At 35.3% G+C, this 24,642-nt stretch overlaps 3 long non-coding RNA genes across 4 annotated transcripts; 2 read left to right on the forward strand and 1 right to left on the reverse strand.

The window, feature by feature from the left end:
- Positions 1-940: 940 nt before the first annotated feature.
- Positions 941-1,914, forward strand: LOC125658364 (uncharacterized). The gene is made up of 3 exons (XR_008798401.1): positions 941-1,040; positions 1,290-1,593; positions 1,825-1,914. It is a non-coding gene; the product is annotated as an uncharacterized LOC125658364 (long non-coding RNA).
- A 4,456-nt stretch (positions 1,915-6,370) lies between these two features.
- Positions 6,371-7,418, reverse strand: LOC130050020 (uncharacterized). The gene is made up of 2 exons (XR_008798402.1): positions 7,269-7,418; positions 6,371-6,815 (listed from the first exon to the last, which is right to left on the reverse strand). It is a non-coding gene; the product is annotated as an uncharacterized LOC130050020 (long non-coding RNA).
- Positions 7,419-11,467: 4,049 nt separating this feature from the next.
- On the forward strand, positions 11,468-15,327 carry LOC125658365 (uncharacterized). Of its 2 annotated transcripts, none has more exons than XR_007363704.2 (3): positions 11,468-13,144; positions 14,333-14,519; positions 15,203-15,327. It is a non-coding gene; the product is annotated as an uncharacterized LOC125658365 (long non-coding RNA). The 2 variants fall into 2 exon arrangements; XR_007363703.2 differs by having other exon boundaries at positions 11,468-12,267.
- The last annotated feature ends 9,315 nt before the right edge of the window (positions 15,328-24,642 follow it).

A 24,642-nucleotide genomic window follows, 5' to 3' on the forward strand; every position in this document is an offset into this window, starting at 1 on the left:
TTCTTTTTATCCCTTATAATTAAACAAATTATAATCAATTTCCTATATCAATAAACCTTGATGCATAATTCAAGCTTTGCAACTGCAAAAGGTCCCTATCAACTAATCAGAGTAGTATTAGTGCAGGGGTGTAGTTATTACTACATGAATAAAACTTATGGTGGCACATTACATCAAAATTGTATTTTATGGCACGTCAGAGCAACTACACAAGATTTATATCAATTTAAGTGAATATATGTGTGCTTTTCTGGAATTATGAATAAAGTGTTAAATGTTTTCCTTTTTGCTCTTACAAGTTTATCGTTATTTCGAATGTCCAAAATTTCAGCTTGAACATCACTGAAGAGACATTATTTGTCGAAATGCGCATCTGGTGCATCAAAATTGGTACCGTATAAGTTTTGCATATTTCAGAGTTCAAATTTTGCTGTGATTGTGTGCACGACATAAAAGTCCAGTACAATCTGCCAAGAAAACTCATGTAGACGTTCGGTTCATATTGATAAAAACAAAATATTGGTATTATTAAATTAAATATTATTATATTTAGATTATAAGGCTACAATTATAGTGCACCACAATGTGAAGATTCTTAATTTTTTTTATGTAAAAAGAGTATAAATCATCAAAATACTACCGTTCAATCAAAGTTTCTTGTTAATTTATATCGTATCGAATGATAAAAGTGTTTAAAAATGAAGTAGAGCAAAACGTGTATGAACCGGGCGAATCATTTATCTGGTATCAACGTGACACCGTGGCGTGTCATTGACTCCTGGGACTTCTGTAACATTTGCGCACGTTTGAATTAATTATCATCTTATTATTTTAAATTGATAGTTTTATATAGCCTAGCTTATTTGTCGTAAATCAAACAGGAATTAATCACGTACATTAATATGCATGTTGTGGTATATTCCGTGTATCTTTTCATCCCACAACATCTTAATTGACAATGCCTCATAGTTCTGTATACCTATATATAAGGGCGATCTTGTCAATTCCTAGTATACAGTCAGGAATTATCCAACAATCAGGTAATCTAGAAATTTTTTTTTGTAAAATACCTAAGATATATCGAATCCAATATTATCCTAATGTAATGTTTAAACTGTTTTCCTGGTTTACTGGGGGTTAAATGGTTAAACGACATTGAATTTTTTTCCAGTGTTGCATAAATCTCAAAAGAGTTAACATTAAATCAATAATGAGATATTCTGTTAAAATGTTTGGTTTGAATAAAAATGTTCACATGATTATTTATTAAAAAAAATATTTATTTTCAGGATTCAGACACCATGAAATCGTTACAAGTTTTGGTTTGTCTGGTCGTGGTATTCCTCTTTGTCTCAACGATACAATCATTTGTCCTCCCACACTACGCCAGAAACGACCCTTACCTTAAGCGACTCCTAACTCCTAAAAAGGGGTCAAAAAGTCCCAACCAGTTTCAGCTGTACATGGCAAGAGAGTACCTAGACGAACTGGAGCCTTACGACAACGACCCTCATGACATGATAGAAAGTCGACTGGAACCAGACTTTTTCTAAAACTACACCATGTAAGAACGCCTTAATTACTTGATTAATGGTATGCATATTGTAAAAACAAAAATTATAGTCTAGTCTGCTGCCTCTCGATTATATCATTTTACCCTTTTTGAAACAAGTCTATATATGTTAATAGTTGTTCACATTTAGAGGATATTTTCACTGCTGACAGATATCGTTAATTATCAAATTGTTGTATTTTGGACTATTGGCGGTAATTACGGAATATTTTGAAATCATGTTTCTAATGACTGTCTTTTTTAACTTTCAGATCAAACGAAAGAATCCAACACACATCATTACGTCACTATTGTGTCCTACATGTTTGTTAAAATGTTAAAATAAAATGTATGAAAAGTCAGGTCTTGTTTATGTATTGGGGTGCTCACATAAAGCTTATCCTCTTTAGAGAAGTGGACAGGACAGGCAACACCCACTTCTCTTCGCAAACCTCCATGTTTTGATTTTGAAAAATGTGCAAATGCCGGAATCGATGATTTAATACACTTTGATTGGTATTTCAACTCAAATATGCCTGGATTTACTAAACAAACAAGTTATTTCCACAACTTTAACATCAATACATGTATCTGTCACGAGGAATTCAACACTTATTCGCTGTTAATCCATTTTCATATGTTCCCAGTTCCGGGTTTGAATTATGTGTTTATTTCTGTTATTGGTAGAAAAAAATTCGAATATCCGAAATCGGGAAATTTGGAAAAATTTGTAAACACGCATTTTGCTTCTAGGGAAGCTTTTTGACATTTCATTTTTATTCAGACATGTTTTCCTACTGATATCAACAAATATATATAGTCATTTTAATTAAAACAAACTTTTCGAGAACCAAACGGGTGTTTATTGATATTTCCAATTATCCGACTTCGAATGTTCGAGTTTTTTCTACCGCCAATAGAGAAAAACACATTATTCAAACCAGGGAGAGTATACACGTGAAAATGAATTAACAGCGAGTACGTGTTAATTTACATTTTTATATAATAATTACATTAAAAAATCCAGCCATATTTTTTTTGGTAACGTCGGTCAAAGCGTGAACCGTCATCGATTACGTAGGCTATGCCCAGTGGCGGATTTTTAAGGGGGCACAATTTTCAAATGTTTGATTTCTCCATCAGAAAATGACAAAATTGATAGAGAAATCCCAACCCACTACACAAAGCTTATTTTAGGGGTAGTACGCAATACTTACAACTTCAGCAGTTATAGTAGTTATTTGACCTTTTCTCCATTATTCACAGGCCATTTACACACCATCACCCTGTACTTGTTTTGATGTCAACTGCAGATTTTTAATCAAGAGGTCCATGGGCCTTACAACGCTCACATGAACCACTTTGGGCTTCTTCTTCTTCAGAAGAATTTTTTTTAAAAAAACACTTTAAGTTCTTTAATCGCATGAAAAATTTTGATTCTATATTAAAACCCAACTTAGCCCCATGGAGTATTATAATTCAACCATACTTGCTGTTCTGGACAAGATTTTTAAAGGTCTTACCATATATGCATGTATTATGTAGAATTTTCTCCCGATTTAATTATCACATTAACACTAGGGTCCATGAAAAACTTTAATTCACCCAACTTGGGAACGTTTATATTTTGACATGATTTATTGTAACCCTGTTTCCCTTGAATATACATATATATCCTCTATTCAAGCCCTACTCTAGTCAAACATGAATCTGCACTACATTAGAAAGAATGCGTACCATTATAACTCTCCATGTTCAGTGCTTTTGGTAAAAAAAAAAGATCAAACATTCTATACAAAAACATTTCCTATTGTAGCCCACTCAATCCTCTAGGGTCGTGATTTGAATAAACTGGCATCCGCAGTACAAAATGATGTTCCCATATTGGTGTGACTAACCATAGCCTTCCTGGTCGTGAGAAAAGTATTAAAGATTTTTCCATATATTACCATGTAAAACTTGGATCTTCCATTGATGCCCGTCCTACCTCTGAGGCTATGATTTGAACAAACTTGAATCTGACTACTCGTAGATTTTTACATATTGATATGACTAATCTCTGGAGAAAGAAATATCCAAACTTGTTTATATATTGCTAAACTTTGTTCACCTATTGTAGCCCCAAACGCGTGGTGGCCCGGGTCAGAATAGGTTCTCAATACCCCTTGGATATCTACCTCGAGGTCAAAGTTCCCTTCCTATTGTCATTAGTGAATATTTAATTTATCAATTTACACACTTAATTATAATTTATGAACGATCGAAAGAAACAATGAGGTCAGCCAATAAATTGACATTGATTTACGAGTTTATTCATCCCGATCATGATAATCAGCTGACAATGTGTCATTGTAAACATAGTATCATAATGTACTACCTTCGTAGAACAAAATCATTAAAAATAAGCAATTGTTAGCGATAACCTTCACATTCTATTTTTGTATTGAAATTAGATCTTATATGTATTTGTAAGGGTTTTGTGTAGTTTTGGAATCCAACTCCTTTGACTGGGATATGAAAAGTGAAGATAACATATATATCAATCTCATAAAGCCTATGAAATTAATAATAGGCCACACACGGACCTCTGGACACACCGCAGGTGGAATCAGGTACCTAGGAGAAGAGAGCATCCCCTGTTCATTGGTTACATCCGCTGCGAGCCCATCATCTTGATCGGGTAAAAGGAGTAATCCGTAGTCAAAATCAGTGTGTAAAGAATGACCGATACATTATGTATCAATCGGTATAAAACACATCAGACTGCATTCGACGTAATGACAGGACACATTTGCAAATACATTACAAGAAAACAACTTGAAGCAAATGTTAAACATATCCGATCGCAGAGGATGAAAGCTTGCTTTTGTTTTTTAGTTGGGACCACACTGATGATATTCATTTGGTATATCCCTTCAGGACAAAGATTTTAATTGTGAAGTCATACTTTAATTTAAAAAATCTTAATTCACTGTCATAATCGTGTGCAGGATTGGACAAAACAAGATGGCAGACGGCATTTCCAAACAAAGGTAGGCTCTTAAAACTCTTCATTTTACCGACTTATTAGACGACGAATTTATGAATTTAAAACACTGCCTGGCCAGGGAGGCATCATTAAGTTGATTGGTTAATGGAATTCTTACTCATGTACACGTACAACTCTAAATTCATTGATCGAAGTTGACGATGTTGCCTCGATAGAATTCGAAGCGGGCGAAGATGTTTCTAATCATGTTTTCATGCATTTTAAGAAAGATACTTTCGGTAAAATAGACTCTGCACATATCTTTTGATGAAAACTTGAACCAGTGTATGCGATTTGTCCCTTAAATTGCCTTGGTTAGATAGATATCTTGACTTGAACATTTGCTAATGTGCAGGATTGGACTGTGGTCTTTTCCACGATAAACGTGCCGGATTGGACCTCGATTTTGGTTCAGGATTGGACCCTCTTTTTATCTTTATTTTCAAAATCCTTTATATTTTCGAATCTCGACTTCGCTTTATCATATTTTAGTTTGATTAATGTAGTTATTAGATTCTCAGACATTTCCAACATGACCATGGTGTATTTTGATTTTTTTTTTTACTGTTATAAAATTACATTGTCCTTTAAGTTCCCAACGACGACAATTGCTACTGTAAAAATATTCATTCGCTATCTCCTTCAAATTGAACCAATATAACAGATCTATACATGAATCACCAATCTTTGCTTACGACAGATGTAACGTTGACTGTTCGTATCCAGGATATATAAGGCCATTTTGACCTATAAAACACGTGAGAAATTATCATCATTTTATAATCCTCTGTAACAATATAAATTTGACGTTTCCTGAATTCAATTAACCCGCTTACATATTCCCTAATTCCAAACTCTGTTATATAGATTTTCTCCTTTGTTTCAGGTATCAAGCCCTAGAACTTCATTCCATGAGATGGGTACACTTCGAATGTGCGTAATTGGTGGTGAGGAATTCAAGACCAATTCTGAATTTCGTAGGCATGTAAAAAGGAAACGTCAATCAGAGAAATTGTCTTCGTTTGTGACCAGTGCAACACACGCTTTTGCACATTATAAAAGAAACATGAAGTAAAAAAATTACATTGTTTTCTGAATACACGAAGTGCATACATATACCATGGCAGCCGTTTTATATATCCGTTTATGTACATTATGAAACGATTATTTTTACGGTATTATGCTTTGTTTTACAGAGATACTACTAATCTTTTGCATTGCATTTTACACATGTTGATTTGTTATTTCATTGAACCAGAAGTGTTCTTAATTTTTACTTGTTATTAAATATATTTCAATGTTATTGCGTTTGTATTGAACTGATAACAACTAGTGAAAAATCTGTATTTAAGAGTAAACTCTCATCTGAGCAGCAAATATTGAAGAAGAAAAAACTGCTTTTCATTTAGGTTCATATTTCAGCTACAGGAGTGATATTGCGAATTTCTGAGAAAATATCCTTTTTATTTTCTTTCATCAGTATATGCACTCTAAGGTTGAATTCAATGTAATTACAAGAAACGAAAGGTTTTTGAATACAAAAATACTGATATTTACTGCATTCCAACAAACACTTTTATCGTAAGTAATTATCCTTGTAAGTGAGTTGGCCTCGATATCTTGCACGACATATGCACTCAAGATTATTAGAATTAAAATGATAGGTAAATTTGTCAAAAGACAATAAATCCCGCTTTAACAATCAAAACTGGTTCCAGCAGAAGCATACATATGAAATGAACAAGTGCATGTGGACAGATGATTAAATATTGAAAACATGAACATCTCAACATCTTATAGTCTTTATTGTTATTGAACAGCTTTGTGAAATGTAAACCATCATGCCTGAAGAGATTATTATACGTCAAACCATGCTCAGTTTTAATAATTCCATGCAGATTTCACAAATGTTAAGTGGTTGGGAATCGAACATGGTCTACATGTGTATATACAATATAAATGTATTTGCTTCTGCAAAATGAAAACTTTTCAACATGTTGATCTTCGAGAACAAGGCTCCTTCTAACGTGTGGCAGAACTTTAGATTCATGTGCGCGGTGAAATTCTCAAACACTTAAAGATTTTCGAGCTGGCTCTTCCGGCTTACTGATAGTTCCTTGCTCCACGTGCTCTTTTAGGTTTGTCAAAACCATGGTTTTAGTAGGAGACATAAAATAGAACACACTTCATTCATTTGCAACTTTTAAGCTTCAGGAAGTCCGCTCCTGACTGGATCTGTAAGAAATAAAATGCATGTATTTAAGAAAGGGTCCAATCCTGAACCAAAATCGAGGTCCAATCCGGCACGTTTATCGTGGAAACGACCACAGTCCAATCCTGCACATTAGCAAATGTTCAAGTCAAGATATTTATCTAACCAAGGCAATTTAAGGGACAAATCGCATACACTGGTTCAAGTTTTCATCAAAAGATATGTGCAGAGTCTATTTTACCGAAAGTATCTTTCTTAAAATGCATGAAAACATGATTAGAAACATCTTCGCCCGCTTCGAATTCTATCGAGGCAACATCGTCAACTTCGATCAATGAATTTAGAGTTGTACGTGTACATGAGTAAGAATTCCAACAACCAATCAACTTAATGATGCCTCCCTGGCCAGGCAGTGTTTTAAATTCATAAATTCGTCGTCTAATAAGTCGGTAAAATGAAGAGTTTTAAGAGCCTACCTTTGTTTGGAAATGCCGTCTGCCATCTTGTTTTGTCCAATCCTGCACACGATCATGACAGTGTAATTGCTATACTAAAAAAATTAGTTAGTAGAAACAATTTTACGCGGAAGGATAACGATTTTAGAAGTCATACATGTTTATATGTTTGTAGTTTTCCATTGTCTGGACTCGACTCTTCTTATCACCTCAAGACCACTTTAATATATCACTAATCTCGGCTGAGATTCGGCTAGGCTGAATATTTGTACTGACGCCTTCACCGAAGCGAACAGCAGTGTCACCTAAATGCAAATTAATTGCTAGAACCGGCTGAAGCTGAAAGTAAATTTCCAGACATGAATTATGAAGGACTGCTCCGAGATTCGGTGAAGGCATCAGTCCAAATATTCAGCCGAGCTGAATCTCAACCGAGATTAATATACCACTAGTTGTGTGAAACCGCAAAATAGTCTTGGATCCACAAAGCACTTCACTTTTGCAATGCACACACACACACACACATGTAAAGGATAAATTGAACCCGAAAGAAACGCAGTACAACTTGACACATATTCCATGGATTTTAGGTAGCAGGGGACAGTTTCTTTGGTTTTGAAACATGTGGATAGGGGGTATACACCAAAGTCAGATTATGACAGACTAATGAAAAATCATATTTCCCTTTTATGTCAATACTTGTATTTCATATTAGTGTAGTTAATAAATTATGACCCTAAATTACATGTAATCTATAAATACTGGTGCTGGTGCACAAAACATGCTCTGAGCAGGTTCCCTCTTTTTGCTTTGATTTTCCCTCATTTTGGGCTAATCTGCACCACCCCCACACCGTCACAGTACCAAACATGGGGATTTAGACACTGTGCACAATCAAGAACCCTATTTGCCCTTCTCAAAAATCTACCTCTCATATGGGGCCATCCACCTTCCCTCACAGCTACAGACCTTTTGCTAGACCCTGCATGTTTTCACCGGAATTTCTTCAGCAACTGACCACGTGTCTTAGTTTCGTATTTGCACCCATCTATATGCTAGGAATCATGGTGACACCTACATGTTGTATATCAACATTTTTACTAAGCACTCAGCTACATTTGACATGCATCCTAAAATTATTGTAATCACTTCAAATACGGGGTATTTCCATTTTTTGAAAAAGTTGACCGGGCCTATAGTGCGAAACTGTCCCCTGCTACCTTAGGAATAGTTCTACAAATGCTTTCAGATAAATCCCACAGAAACGAAAACATTGATTCCACAGAATCGCCTGTACAGTTAGAAAACCTGTATCAGAACGAACAACGACCATAGAATTCACTGTGTTTAAAACTGAAACATGAATTTGAAGAATTTCATCATTGAACAGGGAACTTGGAGTAGGCCTATAAGCTAAGTTTGTTTAAAATGCAGTTGCAATAATGAACCTTAGAAACAAAGACAATGTTGTTATAAGTATATAAACTTTTCTTTAAAACAATCTTAGCATAAAACGAATAGGCTTAACTAAGAGAACAAAGCTTTATTATTCATTTTAATGATTATTATAAAAGTCCCTAAATGATAATATCCTTCACTGTATATCAATTAAATCGTCTTTCATCTGTAAATATCTAATTATAGTATATATTGATTTCGATATACACAATATGCATATCGGAAAATTAATGGGAAATCTCAGTTTTAAACCATTGAATAAAATCCGCAATGAAACATTGAATCAAACAGCATGATTTCATTTTTGTCTGTCGATGAAGACGAGTTATCCTTCCTTTCTCGGAATAGAAGTTAAATCTCATGCATATCATATATCACTGAAGAGACATTATTTGTCGAAATGCGCATCTGGTGCATCAAAATTGGTACTGTATAAGTTTTACAGTATGATATAATGTATGTATGTGGTTTTCGGTATGAAATGTTTCCTGGTCGTCAGCAAGGTCACACCAATACACATGGAAATCTTTCAGAAGTTTTATAAATCCTCTTCTCTGAAAGTCAAACGAATGAGTCATAGATCTATCGCATTCTTTGGTATATATATATGACTATTTCTATTGGAAGTTTACTTTTGCTGCATCCTGGCATAAAAACGTTCCGTGTTTTTAATATTCATGCAAAAATCATATATTTTGATTTTTCATCTTGTATTCTATGCGCTAATATTACGAATTGTGGAATATTAAAGTTTCATCAAATAAACTTCATAATGTTTATCCGAGATTTTGCAACATATTTTCTAAGGTCGGGTGATTTCTATACAAAATATATACTTATCTCATACCCAATATCGATTATTGTTTATGAATGTAAGAAGCACATTGATGAATAAACTAGCTATTGGTTTACTTCCTGATGTACATGTATATTTCAAACTTGTATCAATACAGTGGAAAGTCTTGCGATATACATAGTTGTATATTTAATCAGGGACTCCCATAAACCATGCCAATACAGATATACATAGTTGTATATTTAATCAGGGACTCCCATAAACCATGCCAATACAAATATTTGTGTAATGTTATAAGACCTTGCAATGTTGGAAACAGAAATGATTGCATATATAATAAAATATATAAGCATCCCCTGTCGACCGGTCACGCGTTACGAACGGCCTAACAACAGGTACATGTAGGAAATGCGTCAGACAGCATTTGACCTACTCACAGGCTGCATTGGTAAATAAAATCGCTATAACGACCATGGAGTCTGCGAAACACTGAGGTACTCTACTACATCGTCATAATGGCTGACTTCCTTTTAAACCATGTATGAAAATATAAATATCAGCAATGTGTGCCTATTCATTTAAAAAACCATCGCCTATGGCTGAGTAACTCGATCAGTAGGTTAACACACCGACTGCTGAACTGTAGATGGCAAATTCGAGTCCAACAGGAGTGTTTAATTTACTTTTTTTTTTTTTTATGGTATTAACTAAAACAGCATTTTTTTACTAAATAAAGTAAATTTGAAAGTTTTCAATTTCAAAATATTGTTGAGCATATCCTCCACTTTTCATCCATATCAAAATATGTAGCATACCTCCTTAAACGAGACTATTGAAACCCTTGTATAAAATCAACGTATTTGTCAGTGCCTCGTTGTAAATACTGAGTATAAAAACACGTATATAGTGCATTATACAAATATGAAATTCTGAGCAAAACTATACTCATGAAATTATTTAACATTCACATATGATTAAAACAATAAGTAAACGATGGAGCATATTGTGTTCTAAGTGCAATAAAAAACTTCAGAACTATTATGAAGTGACCAATTGCAAGTGGTTTGATATCATTTTCTAAAAATAAGAAAAATCATCAGTGAGAATTCTCCTAGTCATCACATCATTGTAAACAAAGCCGATGACTAGACAACTGACATGCAGACAGAATAGTCTGCCGTTATACAGTTTTGTATGAATCTGTGGAAAACGCCGAGAGACACAATATGAATTTCTAATCAGTCAGAAATTTTGCAAAATATTTCAAGTTTTCTGATTAATGTGGAAAAGATTAAAGTTTTATTTTTTATCAACCGTTCTGTGCGAGTTCTCCACATTAATTGTTTCTTTTGTCAGTACCCCTTGCTTGTCCTAAGAGGCGACTAAATGGGGTGGCCATTCGGATGAGACCAAAAAATGGTTACCTTTCAAAACATGGGTTCGAGACGGAGGATGACGTAATACGCAACATTTAAATCAGCCAATGATATTGCTTGTTTCAGATACATATAAAATTGCGTCTATTGACGAAAAGATAAGTGAAAATGATCTAAAAGTTTGTCTAATTGTTTCTTCAAAGACAATGAAATTCCGAGAATCAATCGACGATATCAGTCTACTGGTAAATGGTCACAAATTCTACACCTTGTTGCCATCGGTATGTGTGTTTAATTTCGTTTTTGGTCGATTATAAAAACTGTTTTCTGATTGACTCCACGCAACAGGCTGCAACACCAATCACATGCTTCGTCTCGAACCCATGTTTTGAATGAGATTAAAAAAAATTAAAACACTCATATTAATTGTAATTGTTTATTGGTAGGATTAATTCATTTATCATGTAAAAAAAAAATTGGGTTGCCTTACCCTTTAAGTATAGCATCATGACATCGATTTAGTATTACAGATCCAGCAGAAATAACGTTATCTTAAAACTCTACAACGTCTAGAAGTTTGTCCTGGGCGTTTTAAAACGTTCCGTCATGATAGCTTCGATATGTTGTAGTACAGGCATTCTTACCATCTTGTACCAATTTTCTTTTGTGTCATCATTATTTTCATTTTGAAATGGAGATGAAGGGGGGAAAATGTATTCCATAATATAAATAATCATCCTATCCAAAATCTCATTTCCTTACAATTCCGATAGTTATCTAACTTTTTAATTTATAGTAAGTTAACTGAACGGTAACCCTGAATACATCTCTGTTATTTTATTTGCATGTGGAGTTTTCCACTTTAATAAACGTACGTGTATGCAAAAATATAATTTACAAAATAAAAAATATTAAAAACCATTTGTAATGATAAGATTAAACGTATCTCGTTCATTACATGGTACTCCATACACATTACATATGTATAGCTCAAATATACAATAATGTATAACAGATCCTCACAGCAAAGAAATGCGTCTTAAGGTAACAAATGCAAATATGATGAAAATATAAATCATATACGATTGTCTTATTCGCATTTTATGACTGCTATACACTGTCTGCAGATAGGTATTTATGCATGTGAAACACTATGGTTATAATCTATGAATATCAGGAGGGGCGGTTTCCTACCAGAAAAAAAGCCATACTTCTATAAAAATCCTGCTTCCTGTGACAGCTGCCGAAATAGCCCAAACTTCACGTACAAAACGTAATTGTCTTACGCGAATAATGGCCAGTGTGACAATTCGTCATCCAATGGCATATTTAAGACCAATCAATGCAATAGATTGATAGATTCGATTCAATCCGCACGATAGGAAACCAGGTAAGATAAAAATGTACAAAGTATTTTATTTCCGAGAAAGCTGCAACACTATTCTATTTTTTCTTTATTTCATTCTCCCTCTCTCGCTCTTTTTTTTTTTTTTTTTTTTTTTTTAAAGTTTTATGCTATGGTTTTAGCATGAACACTTACTTAGTATAGATTGACATTTAAGGACCTGTCGTTTTGGGCTGCTAAAGCATGCACTTATTTAAAATCAATCTAGACAAACATATATGTTTTCTCATTTTTTGACATTCATTGACCTGTTAACCATTAAAGACGACAGCAAATATTTGAAGTAAATTTGTGCGTGCCTGAAGTTACGTTTTCTTTTTTTCTTTTCAATCATCTACACTCGTACAATCTTCTAAATGCCTTGTTTGACATATTGTCTGGGGTTCCTTTATATATTTTGAATGGCCGTGGATTGACTATTTGCTTTAGTGTTGCAAGACAACACGAAAAGATCGAAACATAATAATGGTCAGGAAATAAATATTTATCTTTCACTAGTGTTCAGTCAGAAATGTTAAACAATAAAACATGCATACATGTACATCAAAAATTGTATTCACTCTTACCATATCTAATGATACAACAGGGGTGCGGATTTTGACATCTCTAAAAATAGCAACTATAGAAATTATTTTTGCCATCACTTTTGCATAAAAAGGATCTTAATTCCTCTGTAAAAAGTCAGTCTGACGTGTTGAAATTAAATGTACAATGTGCACAGTGTATTCATGTTGAAATATATTTGTGTATACCATATCCCTTGTTCAAAACAAAAGTGGTTGAATTTGCGTCGAAAGCAAAACTGTTTCACATATTTCCATGAATTAGGCGAGTCGCACACAAAATCGTTTTATTGTTGAAGGTAATTAATAATATAAATAACATTTAATGAACATTTTGGGATGGTTGACAAGTTTGTAAATGGCTGAAAGTATTTAATCTTAAAGAAAGAAATGCGGTGTTTGTGCTGAGATCTCCAGTAATTTTGAATATACGACACGTGTATTTTTTCGCTATTACATATATTTATTCTCTTGGTTTTCAGAAACACATTTAGGACATGTTTCGTCTCTAATCCGTGCGGTGACTCGTCCTATTAACCGCCGATTAATTATTGATTCACATTTTTATCACCTCCTACGTACAGCTTTGTGCCACACGTGGTTCCCCTGGTATTTTTACGCGATGTAGGTGTCGGAATACTCGTCTATTTCTGACGAATAATACCAAATTAATTGTCTTTTCGATGATTGGGGATAAACTATGTGCTATTTTATTATAGTAAATACACACAAAATAATGATCAACAACAATGATTTACTTTAGTTTGTGAGTTATTTGCATACAAATTAATTAAGTTTAGGGTTGTTTAATTAAAAGCCCACAATGTCCTGGACAGGAGAAGCCTGGTGGGGGCCCCGGAGGCGAAACTTCCGTTAGAGGGGGAGTTTTCAGTATAACTTTAAGATTCCAGAATAGGAGACTAGAAAACTGTCAGGCGTCATTGAAGACAGATGTATTAAATTTAACATCGTCTTTAGTTTTTTTTTCTATGGTTGGTTACGTATACGTAGAGCTCTATTCCCCTGACTTTGATACATTGCATAGTTCTTGTAATTCTCTGTAAAAACGAGTCATGATTATACGATGATTATAGTAACGAGTCATGATTATACGATGAATATAGATGATTATAGTAACGAGTCATGATTATACGATGAATATAGATGATTATAGTAATGATTCATGATTATACGATGAATATAGATGATAATAGTAACGAGTCATGATTATACGATGAATATAGATGATTACAGTATGCAATTGGAGTTGATAACAGAAATTCATTAAAATTATATCTCAAAAATGGCTTGTTACGTTTTATCCGTAATTCTAATATTGAATCAAACTCAGAAATCCTATACAATTTGCTTTTGAAACCATACCTACTCACCTCACATGATAACAACACACCTGTATATGCAGCTGATTTTTGGCGGTTTTGTAAATTGTGTTGATGATACAAATCTGACTTTCTTCTGTCTTACAGAGCTGTTGAGGATGCCTAACCTAGAGAGCCTCGTGTTCACCCTCTTGCTAGTGGTTGTCCTAGCTACGTCAGCGGAAGCCTTCGGACTCTTTAATTACGACTTCCCCAGATTCAACCCTTCCCCATTCTTCTATCCTGTCTTTGGGGGATTCGGAGGGGACGACTTCTTCGATGATGATTAATTCAGGTACAATTCTAACACGTATGATTTATGACCATTCCTTGAGATATAAAACTTTTTTAAATATATCTGATAGTTATTCCGGAGATCGCTGAAAGTTTCAAAAGTTTAACATGCATATATTTTTTATAATTCCTTAATAACAGTCATTCTTGTATTCATTCATATCCATGCTTGTATCAGCCAAGGCATGGCCTCTGAAATATCTACCTGTGATTTAAAAATTAACTAAGTATTTCGTTACATGTTTATATTCTTTAGGTCCCGTGTTCTGGATTTATTTCGATCCCAGTTTTGTTGGTGACAATAAATCCTGGGAATGAAAGTTCACTTCACGTCAATTTTGTAACCTTTTATTGTTATATAATCACATTAACAATGTTTTCCCCTCTGATATCTTTGTTAATTATATAGCGATATCCATTTTCCCCTGAATGCGCTGCAGTTATGATCACTGCGCGTATGAATCTTGAGTAGATATTGTACGTCTATCTTTAGGCTGGGACTTTTGACGGAAATGAAAGTAAAATGTAAAGATATTAAGAAATCATTTTTACAAAATATGTGAGGGTATAAAATGCGACGTTTCACGCCCACGGCATACTTTATCGACGTGAAGCGTCATGTGTTTTCAAAAAATGAAATATATCAGTGAGAACTCAAGCATATAATTCTTTATTTTGTTACAGATGATGAGATTCCAAATTGGTAGAAAGATCCGTGCATAAGAAGTCCCATGTTGTGTAAAGCTGCAAAACACAGCTTCCAGAAACTTTAAATTCTTCGATATCAAATAAAGTTTTTACAAACTTGCGTTTACGATGTTGAACATTCATTTCTACACATAGAATAATGCTAACATGATGCTCTAACAACAGAACAAAGGTTTATATAATTAATCAAAAGTTTGCAAGCATTGCAGTTTGTGACACGAATTGCACTCCGCACGTACTATCGTTCTATTACCGGCGCGTCACTTCGCTTGATCGAACAAGCAAATTTCACTTGCTGATTGGCTGTATGGTTTCGGAAGACCACCCTATACCATTCTGGTCAAAGAGAACAAAAGTAAAATCTGTTTCATTGCAATCTATGAGAATTTGCACGCTCGATCAAGCGATTGGAACGATAGTACATGACCACGGTATTTCAACATTGATGTTCTTCATGAACATCAAGAGAATTAACCACCCCCCCCCCCCCCCCCCCCCATGTTATGTGCAGTATTCGTTCAGCTGGTTCAAGCCGTGATAATCTGGGTGAGAATGGGGCCAAAAGTTTCACGCGAAGATTAAAATGTATTGAAAGAACATTTGAAAACAATGAGAAAGCTACAGTTTGTGCAAATAAAATAAAATATTGTGCATTTGTTTAGTTTAAACAATGTTTTATTCAATATTAATAAACATTTTGCAATTATACATTTGAAATTAATAGAGATTGGGGAACACGTGAGTATATTGTTCCCGCTCTGAATTACTGACTTACTTTTATACATATAATTCAGATACATGTGTCCAAATCATATTCCCAAGACTCGTGCAGGGATCACAATTGGTGCACGCGGAAATGCTCTTCAATACGGGACTTTCGAGATACGGATCCACTCTGACTTTTATCGCGCGTTGAACGTAATTTGTAGGGCACGTCACTTCCGGATTACAATATAAACTAAGTAAACAAGCATGAAATACGTCATTGCTATCAAATGCCTATATCAAAATGCTATTTTTCAAAGAAAGGGATCACTACAACTATTTATAGGAAAATGTATTTGATTAAATTATGTGAGTTGGCGAGGAAAATTAATCTAGATCTAGGGAAAACATTACGCCTTCCATCCAAGGATACGCGTCTAAATGCGTCTTTTTCCTTCCATCTAATTTACACCCAGATACTAAGAACCACTAGTGACTTATCGTGGTACTGCGCATAACTCTTTACGGACCGTCTGCTAGCAAAACACCAGTTGTATCGATGTCAACTTTGCCCTACAATTGCTTACTATCACGTGACCGCAGTGTAAAAACGTCAAGTCTAATCGGTCGTTCCGGCACATCTCGAAAGTTCCGTATTGAACGAAATGAGTTTCTAGATATGATAAAAACAACGTACTTCTAGAAACTGAGATGATAGTCCCAGGTCAAGAGGAACGAGGATCCGATGATAGTCCTAGGACAAAAGGAACGAGGATCCGATGATAGTCCTAGGACAAGAGGAACGAGGATCCGATGATAGTCCCAACGCGAGGAGAACGAGGATGGGCACTATGGGAGTTTTCAGTCTTACATACTAGTAGTCTACATTGATTGACATGACTTACATAACTAAACAATTCCTCATTGCTTAAGTGCAAGAATCTGTTAAACTTCAGGCATCTACTTATGCTATATTTTTAAAATTGTGTATACTCTTACTTAAAGAGACACTACAGTCATTTTCCACAATTGAATGAAGTGTATTTTAAAACACCTATTGATAAAATGATAAAAATCATATCGATAATGACAATTTTGAACAATTTAGATGCATCGATTTACTACGTTACTGTCGCCAGAGCAGGTATCTTTTATTTCAGTATCAGTGATACAAAATTAAATTTACGCATAACAGCCTTACGTTTGCTTTCTAAAGTTAGATAGCATGAATGAGACAAGAAATAAGTTTTATCGTAAAATTTTCAATTTTCGTAAATGAATGATCTTCTAAAGCCATGTCGCCTATCCATAAGTTTCAACATTCAAGATAATATAGCCTTTAATTTTCCGCCTACATATTAGTTATCTTCGCTAATAATGGAAGCTTTACAACTTTAAAAATGTAACAAAGATAGTTTCTTAGTATATACAATAAAAGTATGTATATGTGATACTTTTTATTGACATTATACAAATTTTAATATCGTGTTCTCGGAGTGTAAAGAATGAAACGAACGTTACCTCGTGTTTTCAAAAAACGAGTTTTTCAATGCAATATATGTATGGTGAAAATTGTATAATACATCTTGCGTATTTGTAATCAAATCAAAAAAAATATTGACATGCGTTGAATTTTGAAGCAACAATGCATTGGTCGAAACGTACGTTACTGAAATGTACGTTACCAAATCATACGAAATTGTGTTTAAAAATGTGTCTAACTTTGCATACAATATATGACCGCGCGGTTTTGAAGGTTTGAATCTATAATACGCAGAATCGAGAAAGGGGGGGGGGGCTGCACCTTTTTTTTTTTACCCTTATTTATTTTTTGATGCACATAAAATATATATCTAACTGTAATAGCGAATGGGAAGAATGTAAGGTTGGGAGTTATGAATAAAGACGATAGAGCTTTAATAGAAAAAGACTCAACCCACCCCGATTTAAGAATATGAAGTTTTGGGAGTTTTGTTTTTGAGGTTACCATAGTAAAAACTCCATCCTCCCCCTATTTAGAATTTTATTGAGACAGTCATTGTAGAAGACCCCCGCCCTAACGAGTTAGGATTTTGAAAATCGGTCTTAACAGCTTTTTTATTTTATCTTTATTCATTTGTGTGTGTGTTTCTTTATTTTGTTTTTTATTTACTTTTTTCTGTCTGTCAAAATGTTTTGAGAAGCCAAAACTTTCCAATTTGTAATTCCGACCACCACCACCCCCTTCCCCCTTTCCTTTGAAAAACGATTATACTGCCAAGTCAGTTACTATCTATTGTTAGGCAATTTAATGATTATTATCTCCGAATGTAAACAATTTCATTTATATTCATATTTGCAGAAAATGCCGCTCAGCAGAGCGGAAATAATGACGAAACTCGACACATATATCAACATTAAGTATGGAGAATGATTTTTACAAACCTGGAATGTACGCCTCGTGTGTCTGATCTATTTAGAACAGCATGGCAGGGTTTGACACTAAGGCACGTCCGACCGACCGAGTCTACTAAATGATGGGTCCGGTCGGGTAAAATGTTGATTTACTAGTCCGACTGGTCGTGTTGAAAAAATAAACAAGAAACGTTAAAACAATAAGATTGTAAAGAGTTTGTGAGCAATTTTGAACTGCGTGATGACATAATCTTTATTTCTATTTCTAATACATAAGTCGCGATCGGAAGTGATGTTTTACGACATCTGCTCGATGGGTGTAAAGTTATGTTTCGGATAAATAGATATAAATTGAATTCATTTTTTAAAAACACGTTTATTTGAATTAAATATAAGAAAGTGTTTATCAAATTAATAAATAACGTCGTAAAGAGCCATTTTTCGGTGTTGACATATGTGCGGGAATGTCTCTATATTCAAATACGACGTCTCGTCCTCAAGGAAAGATGTCCCAAGAGAGAAAAGGAAAAGGTTGGGAAGAAACAAAGCAGGGCTTATGAAATAGAAATTTAAAAAAAACCGGTTGAGATCATTTTATTCTAAATGGACTAAAGAATTCCCGTGCCGAGTAGAATTTAACGAAACAGAAAATGTGTTTGAAAATTAAAGCATATCAAATTGATTGACGAGACTGATGTTTTTGAGACAATCAAATAAGGATTAGTTCAAACTTAACGTTTGTCATTAGAAGTAAGTAATTAAATATGGAGAAACTATCACTTTTTTCTGTACAGTTGGTCAGGGCTAGTGGATGTAAGGTCAGGTCTAGTAAAATTCATTTGAAGTAGCCCGACTGGTCTAGTGCTAAAAAAAGTAAATGTCAAACCCTGCATGGGTGCAGACACTTAGGGTTTCTACAAAATGTATTTCTTTATATTTGAGTTTTTAACGTTTGACAAAAATGTTTATATATATATATATATATATATATATATATATATATATATATATATATATATGGGAATAAGCCGATCGTAAGAAATAATCGCAATTGGATTTTTTTCTATCTTTATCCTATGGTTCAATGTACAAAGACAACCCAGATTACATTGAGAATATGTTGATAAGTAACCCCACTTCAAATCCACTCCTTAATGCACCTTTACTAACGCAATAATTTGGAACTTTTCGAATTTTTGCCGATATTGCTCAGTGTGTCATAGAAATCACGGCAACCATACATTGTCTGAAAACGTTTTGGATGTTTTCTGCGTTTTATCTCTGTTACCTAATACCACAGCGGTCTTATTTTGTATTTTAACATGGTAGAAGGGGGTATAATTTAATCCATAGATGAATCGCGCCCATTTCCATGTGTCATGTATCTCTTTACGGGCGATAATAAATGTTGCTTTTGGATATTTTATCGTTAAAATGGAGTTAAAGTGGTTTTGATTTATTACAACCATTTACAAATTTATGATTTTGGTTCATAAGATTTTAACGAAAGCCACACAGGGTGTTATATATACACATGTATATATATATATAGAGAGAGAGAGAGAGAGAGAGAGAGAGAGAGAGAGAGAGAGAGAGAGAGATTTAAAATAGCATGCTGCTAATAAATATGGTTCCGCAGGTCGTGAGTTCAACCCCGGAAGTGGTTGATGATATGAACAGCAATCTTAATGGAAGCTTTGTATTTTCTGGCCCAATGGTTCTTGAGAAATAGATGATTTTTAAACGATGCCACTATAATTCCACTATTTCTTGATTATCTCCCCCATGTAATTCCACTATTTCTTAATCATTTCCCAATTTAAAGGAGTTTGATCCTTTATTTGAAAAATTTGTCAATTCCATATTCCCATCGATGCGTTTAGGCGTATTAAACATATAGCGGACATGGTGAACATACTTTATGTAGTATTGTTTCGTTTTCGCAAGAAGTCAGTTACATTTGTCTGTGATATTGAGCGGATTTTCCATCAATTCAAGGTTAATGTTGAACTTCGAAATTACCTTCGATTTTTTTGGTGGGATGATGGTAATTTCAGAGATCCTAGTACATATGTACCACTTACCGAATGAGTTTACATCTCTTTGGGGCATTATCCTCACCAGGCTGTTCCAACCTTGATCTGAGACAAGCTGCTATTGATGGCGAGTTCGCTCCAGTTTGGGCCATAAGTAGCAATTTTTATTAGACGAGACTTCCACAGTTATGATGGTCTAAAGTCAGTGCCTACAACAGAAGAAGCTATCGGCATCATAGAGAAAAGCAAGGAGCTGTATATATACAAGAAAATGTGTTCAAATCATATCATGAGATGTCTCAGCTGATGAGTTAAAGAACAAGGAAATGTGGCTCAGAGGACAAGACTTTATGTGGGAGTTTAGTTCATCCTTTACATTGATCATGCTTCTAGCGTACCAGGTTTATCAGATGACAACCCAGAGGTCAAGAGTTGCCAGGTGCATAAGACAAAGGCGGAACCTACAGAATATGAATTGTTGGATCACTTAAACCAGTTTTTTTTAAAGATTAAACCCAAGACAAAAGAGTTATTGGTAGAATATCCCTACCAGAAGACGGCAGACGACAAACTCTACAAGGAACATAGTTTGTCAGTTAAAATATTAGAAAAAGCAGAATGATATATCGTAAGATTAGTTCAGAGGGATGTTTTCAGATTCTCAACACCGTCAAGAGATACGTTGTAGAGAACAAGAAGTTCAAGGCTGTTTCAAATACACCCCCTCTATACCGATTGGACCCATCTGGTGATGACTGTGGTGTTTTGTATATAGGCGATCATGTACAGAATGGAGTATTCGCCTTTTATATAAAGCATCTCATTATTCTACCAAGGAAATGTCATTTCACACAGTTCATCATCCGATATTTACACGAGTGCACCAGGTACCAAGGACGTAGTATTACAAATAATGCGATTAGATCCAATAGATACTGGACTATTGGTTGTGGTTCTGCTGTGTATAGCTTCATTTGTAGATGTGTTAAATGTCGTAAATATCGCAGCCAAACTCAGAATCAGAAAATGAGTGATCTACCTGCTGAGAGACTTTTAACAAGCGCACCGTCCCCATACAATGGTGTAACTTTCTTTTGACCCTATTGTATCAAGCAGGGGAGAAGAGAGTTGAAAAGATTCGGAGTCTTCTTCACTTGCATGTCTACGCAGATTTCTATCCATACGTGGGTCAATGAGAGAGTTGAGATCAGATAGGGGTGCCGATTCTATTGATGCTGTAAGGGAACTCAGAGAGGCAATGGAAGAATTGGACAATAGTCATTTTAAGCAATTTCTCTCAGAAGAAGGATGCGGTTTTATTGTTTTCAAAATGAATGTACCTTCGACAAGTCATATGGGCGGAATTTAGGAAAGACAGATACGAACAGTCAGTAACGTGATTCCTTCCCCTTTGCAGGACTTCGTCAGTCAATTGGATAAAGAGGCTCTAAGAACCCTTTTCTGCGAAGCTATAGCTATTGTGAACAGTAGACCACTTACTGTTACGACTTTGCACGACCCATTTTGCCCATGTACCAGTTACGTCAAACCATCCTCTGACTATGAAGTCAAAGGTCGTTTTGTCACTACCAGGGGATTTTCAGAAGCCTGATTTGTATTGCCGCAAGAGATGGCGCCGTATACAATATTTCACCAACGAAATCTGGACATGTTGAAGAAAGGAATTTCTTTAGATCCTTCAGACATGGCTGAAGTGGACTTCACCTCGAAGGAATCTTCAGACAGGGGATGCCGTGCTAATGAAAGGTTATACCTGCCCCAAAATCATTGGTATCTTGACCGCATACTTGAAACAACGATAGGCGATGACCGGTTGGTTCGCAGTGTTGAGTTGGCAGTAGGGGATCGCATTTTGGATGCGAATGGCAAAAGGACCTCTCAGCAATCAATGGTAGACACCAGTCAGTCTTGTTGATGGAGAACGAGAACGGGGAATACTCCACTGATGAGAACGAGACCGGGGAAGACTCCACTGAGGAGCCCGCTGATGAGAAAGAGACCGGGAAATACTCCACTGAGGAGCCCGCTGATGAGAAAGAGACCGGGGAAGACTCCACTGAGGAGCCCGCTGATGAGAACGAGACCGGGGAAGACTCCACTGAGGAGCCCGCTGATGAGAACGAGACCGGGGAAGACTCCACTGAGAAACCCGCTGATGAGAACGAGACCTGGGAAGACTTCACCGAGGAGTCCGCTGATGAGAACGAGACCGGGAAAGACTTCAATGAGGAACCCGCTGATGAGAACGAGACCGGGGAAGACTCCACCGAGGAGCCCGCTGATACGTATGCTGGTGAACTCTTGTAACCCCTGTCAAATCAGTTTCTCAAGTCATCTAATTTATGGTAAAACCAGATCTCCTGATTTTGAGGAAGTCATATGATTGTGGTACAAGTTGTATCGGAACTCTTCTGTTGTATAAGGTAATATTGCACATTATTCTTTATGTTTACGTTTTGAGTTTTGAGTCACGAGGCGCCACTATTAGATCTGACTATTACGAACCCTTTATAGAAAGAGAAATGGGGTGTAAATGAGGTAAACAATTTGTTTGTAATTAACAGTTCTGATATTTCCTTGCCCGTTTATATTGAGGTACGTTCTTATATTGATACCGTGATTTGTTGTTGTTTACTGTTTCAAGCTGAAGTTGAGTGAATGCGATACATGCGTTGTATGACCTGCGAATGTACCTTTTGACATGACATTAACTTCATCAGTGCAACATAAAGCCTTGTTTTTAAAGGGTACTCCGTTCCATGGTTCATACTACCGTAACACTTAGATAAGAAAAGTTAACACGAACTTTGCCATGTATTGTTAAAGTAGTCCATAAAGTGTTTGCTTCATCAGCGGGAGGTCCTTTTTACAAAAACTTCCGAGAGACACACGGCTTTCAAATTCGTCAATGACGAGTCATTTCCCTAATACTTGGCACAATATGTGACTATAACTCAAGGGTGATAACTCCCGTATCCCGGTAAATGTTGACAGGATAAAATACAGACCCGAGCTTATTTTTCAAAAAATGAATTTTACTTTCGAAAATACATGAGGGTGCAATCTGTGACTCTTTAAAAAAAAAAAGCGTCGTTCACATACCGTCATGTATTTTCAAAAAAAGATCATTCTATATTTAGATTATACTTCATTTCTATCGGAACTCTCGGTCGTTAAAATAGAGGAACCACATGTACATTTTTCAAGATTCATCCATGCATTGTTCATAACATATTGAATATTTCATACTGCAGTTTGTAAAGATATCAGACAAAAATATTGGAAATGTAAATATATATATACATGTAGTTACATTAAATTTGTATTTGTGATTTTGTACAATGTTTGATATGATGCACTTGTCACTGTTTTAAATGACATAAGCTGCCATTGTCTTCTCAAAAGCAGCAGTCCTGTATTTCTCACTGGAAGTAAAAATTTCACACAATCAACGAGAGATGAAAAGTAATTAATATGTTTAATAAATTGTACTAAAACACGGTTGTAAAGAAATCTCCAAAGTTTAAACTGACGTACATTTTGTGTATGATCTCACAGACATATGAGTAATCTGAAGGCGCGGATCGTTAATCCACAGAGACGAATGAGTAATCTGATGGCGCGGATCGTTAATCCACAGAGACTAATGAGTAATCTGAAGGCGCGGATCGTCAATCCACAGAGACAAATGAGTAATCTGAAGGCGCGGATCGTCTATCCACAGAGACAAATGAGTAATCTGAAGGCGCGGATCGTTAATCCACAGAGACGAATGAGTAATCTGATGGCGCGGATCGTTAATCCACAGAGACAAATGAGTAATCTGAAGGCGCGGATCGTCAATCCACAGAGACAAATGAGTAATCTGAAGGCGCGGATCGTCTATCCACAGAGACAAATGAGTAATCTGAAGGCGCGGATCGTTAATCCACAGAGACGAATGAGTAATCTGAAGGCGCGGATCGTTAATCCACAGAGACGAATGAGTAATCTTAAAGCTTGGATTGACAATCTGAGAGATGTCTAATTCCAGGAAAAATATTACCTTAATTTATAGGATACATACCGACATGGTTTTTAATAGACTGTTACGTGTACCCCTTTAAGACGTTTGACACTAGCAAAGAAATGGTTGCATCAACTGATATATAAAATTTGGCTTAATTTGGTTGTAGTAAGTAAAAAAATAAACTTGTATTTTAAAAAAGAAGTGATTTGTACATTTTCTATGATATCAAAAGTTGAAATATTTTACCCCTC

Source organism: Ostrea edulis, chromosome 9 (assembly GCF_947568905.1).
Source record: "Ostrea edulis chromosome 9, xbOstEdul1.1, whole genome shotgun sequence".
NCBI classification, from domain to species: domain Eukaryota; kingdom Metazoa; phylum Mollusca; class Bivalvia; order Ostreida; family Ostreidae; genus Ostrea; species Ostrea edulis.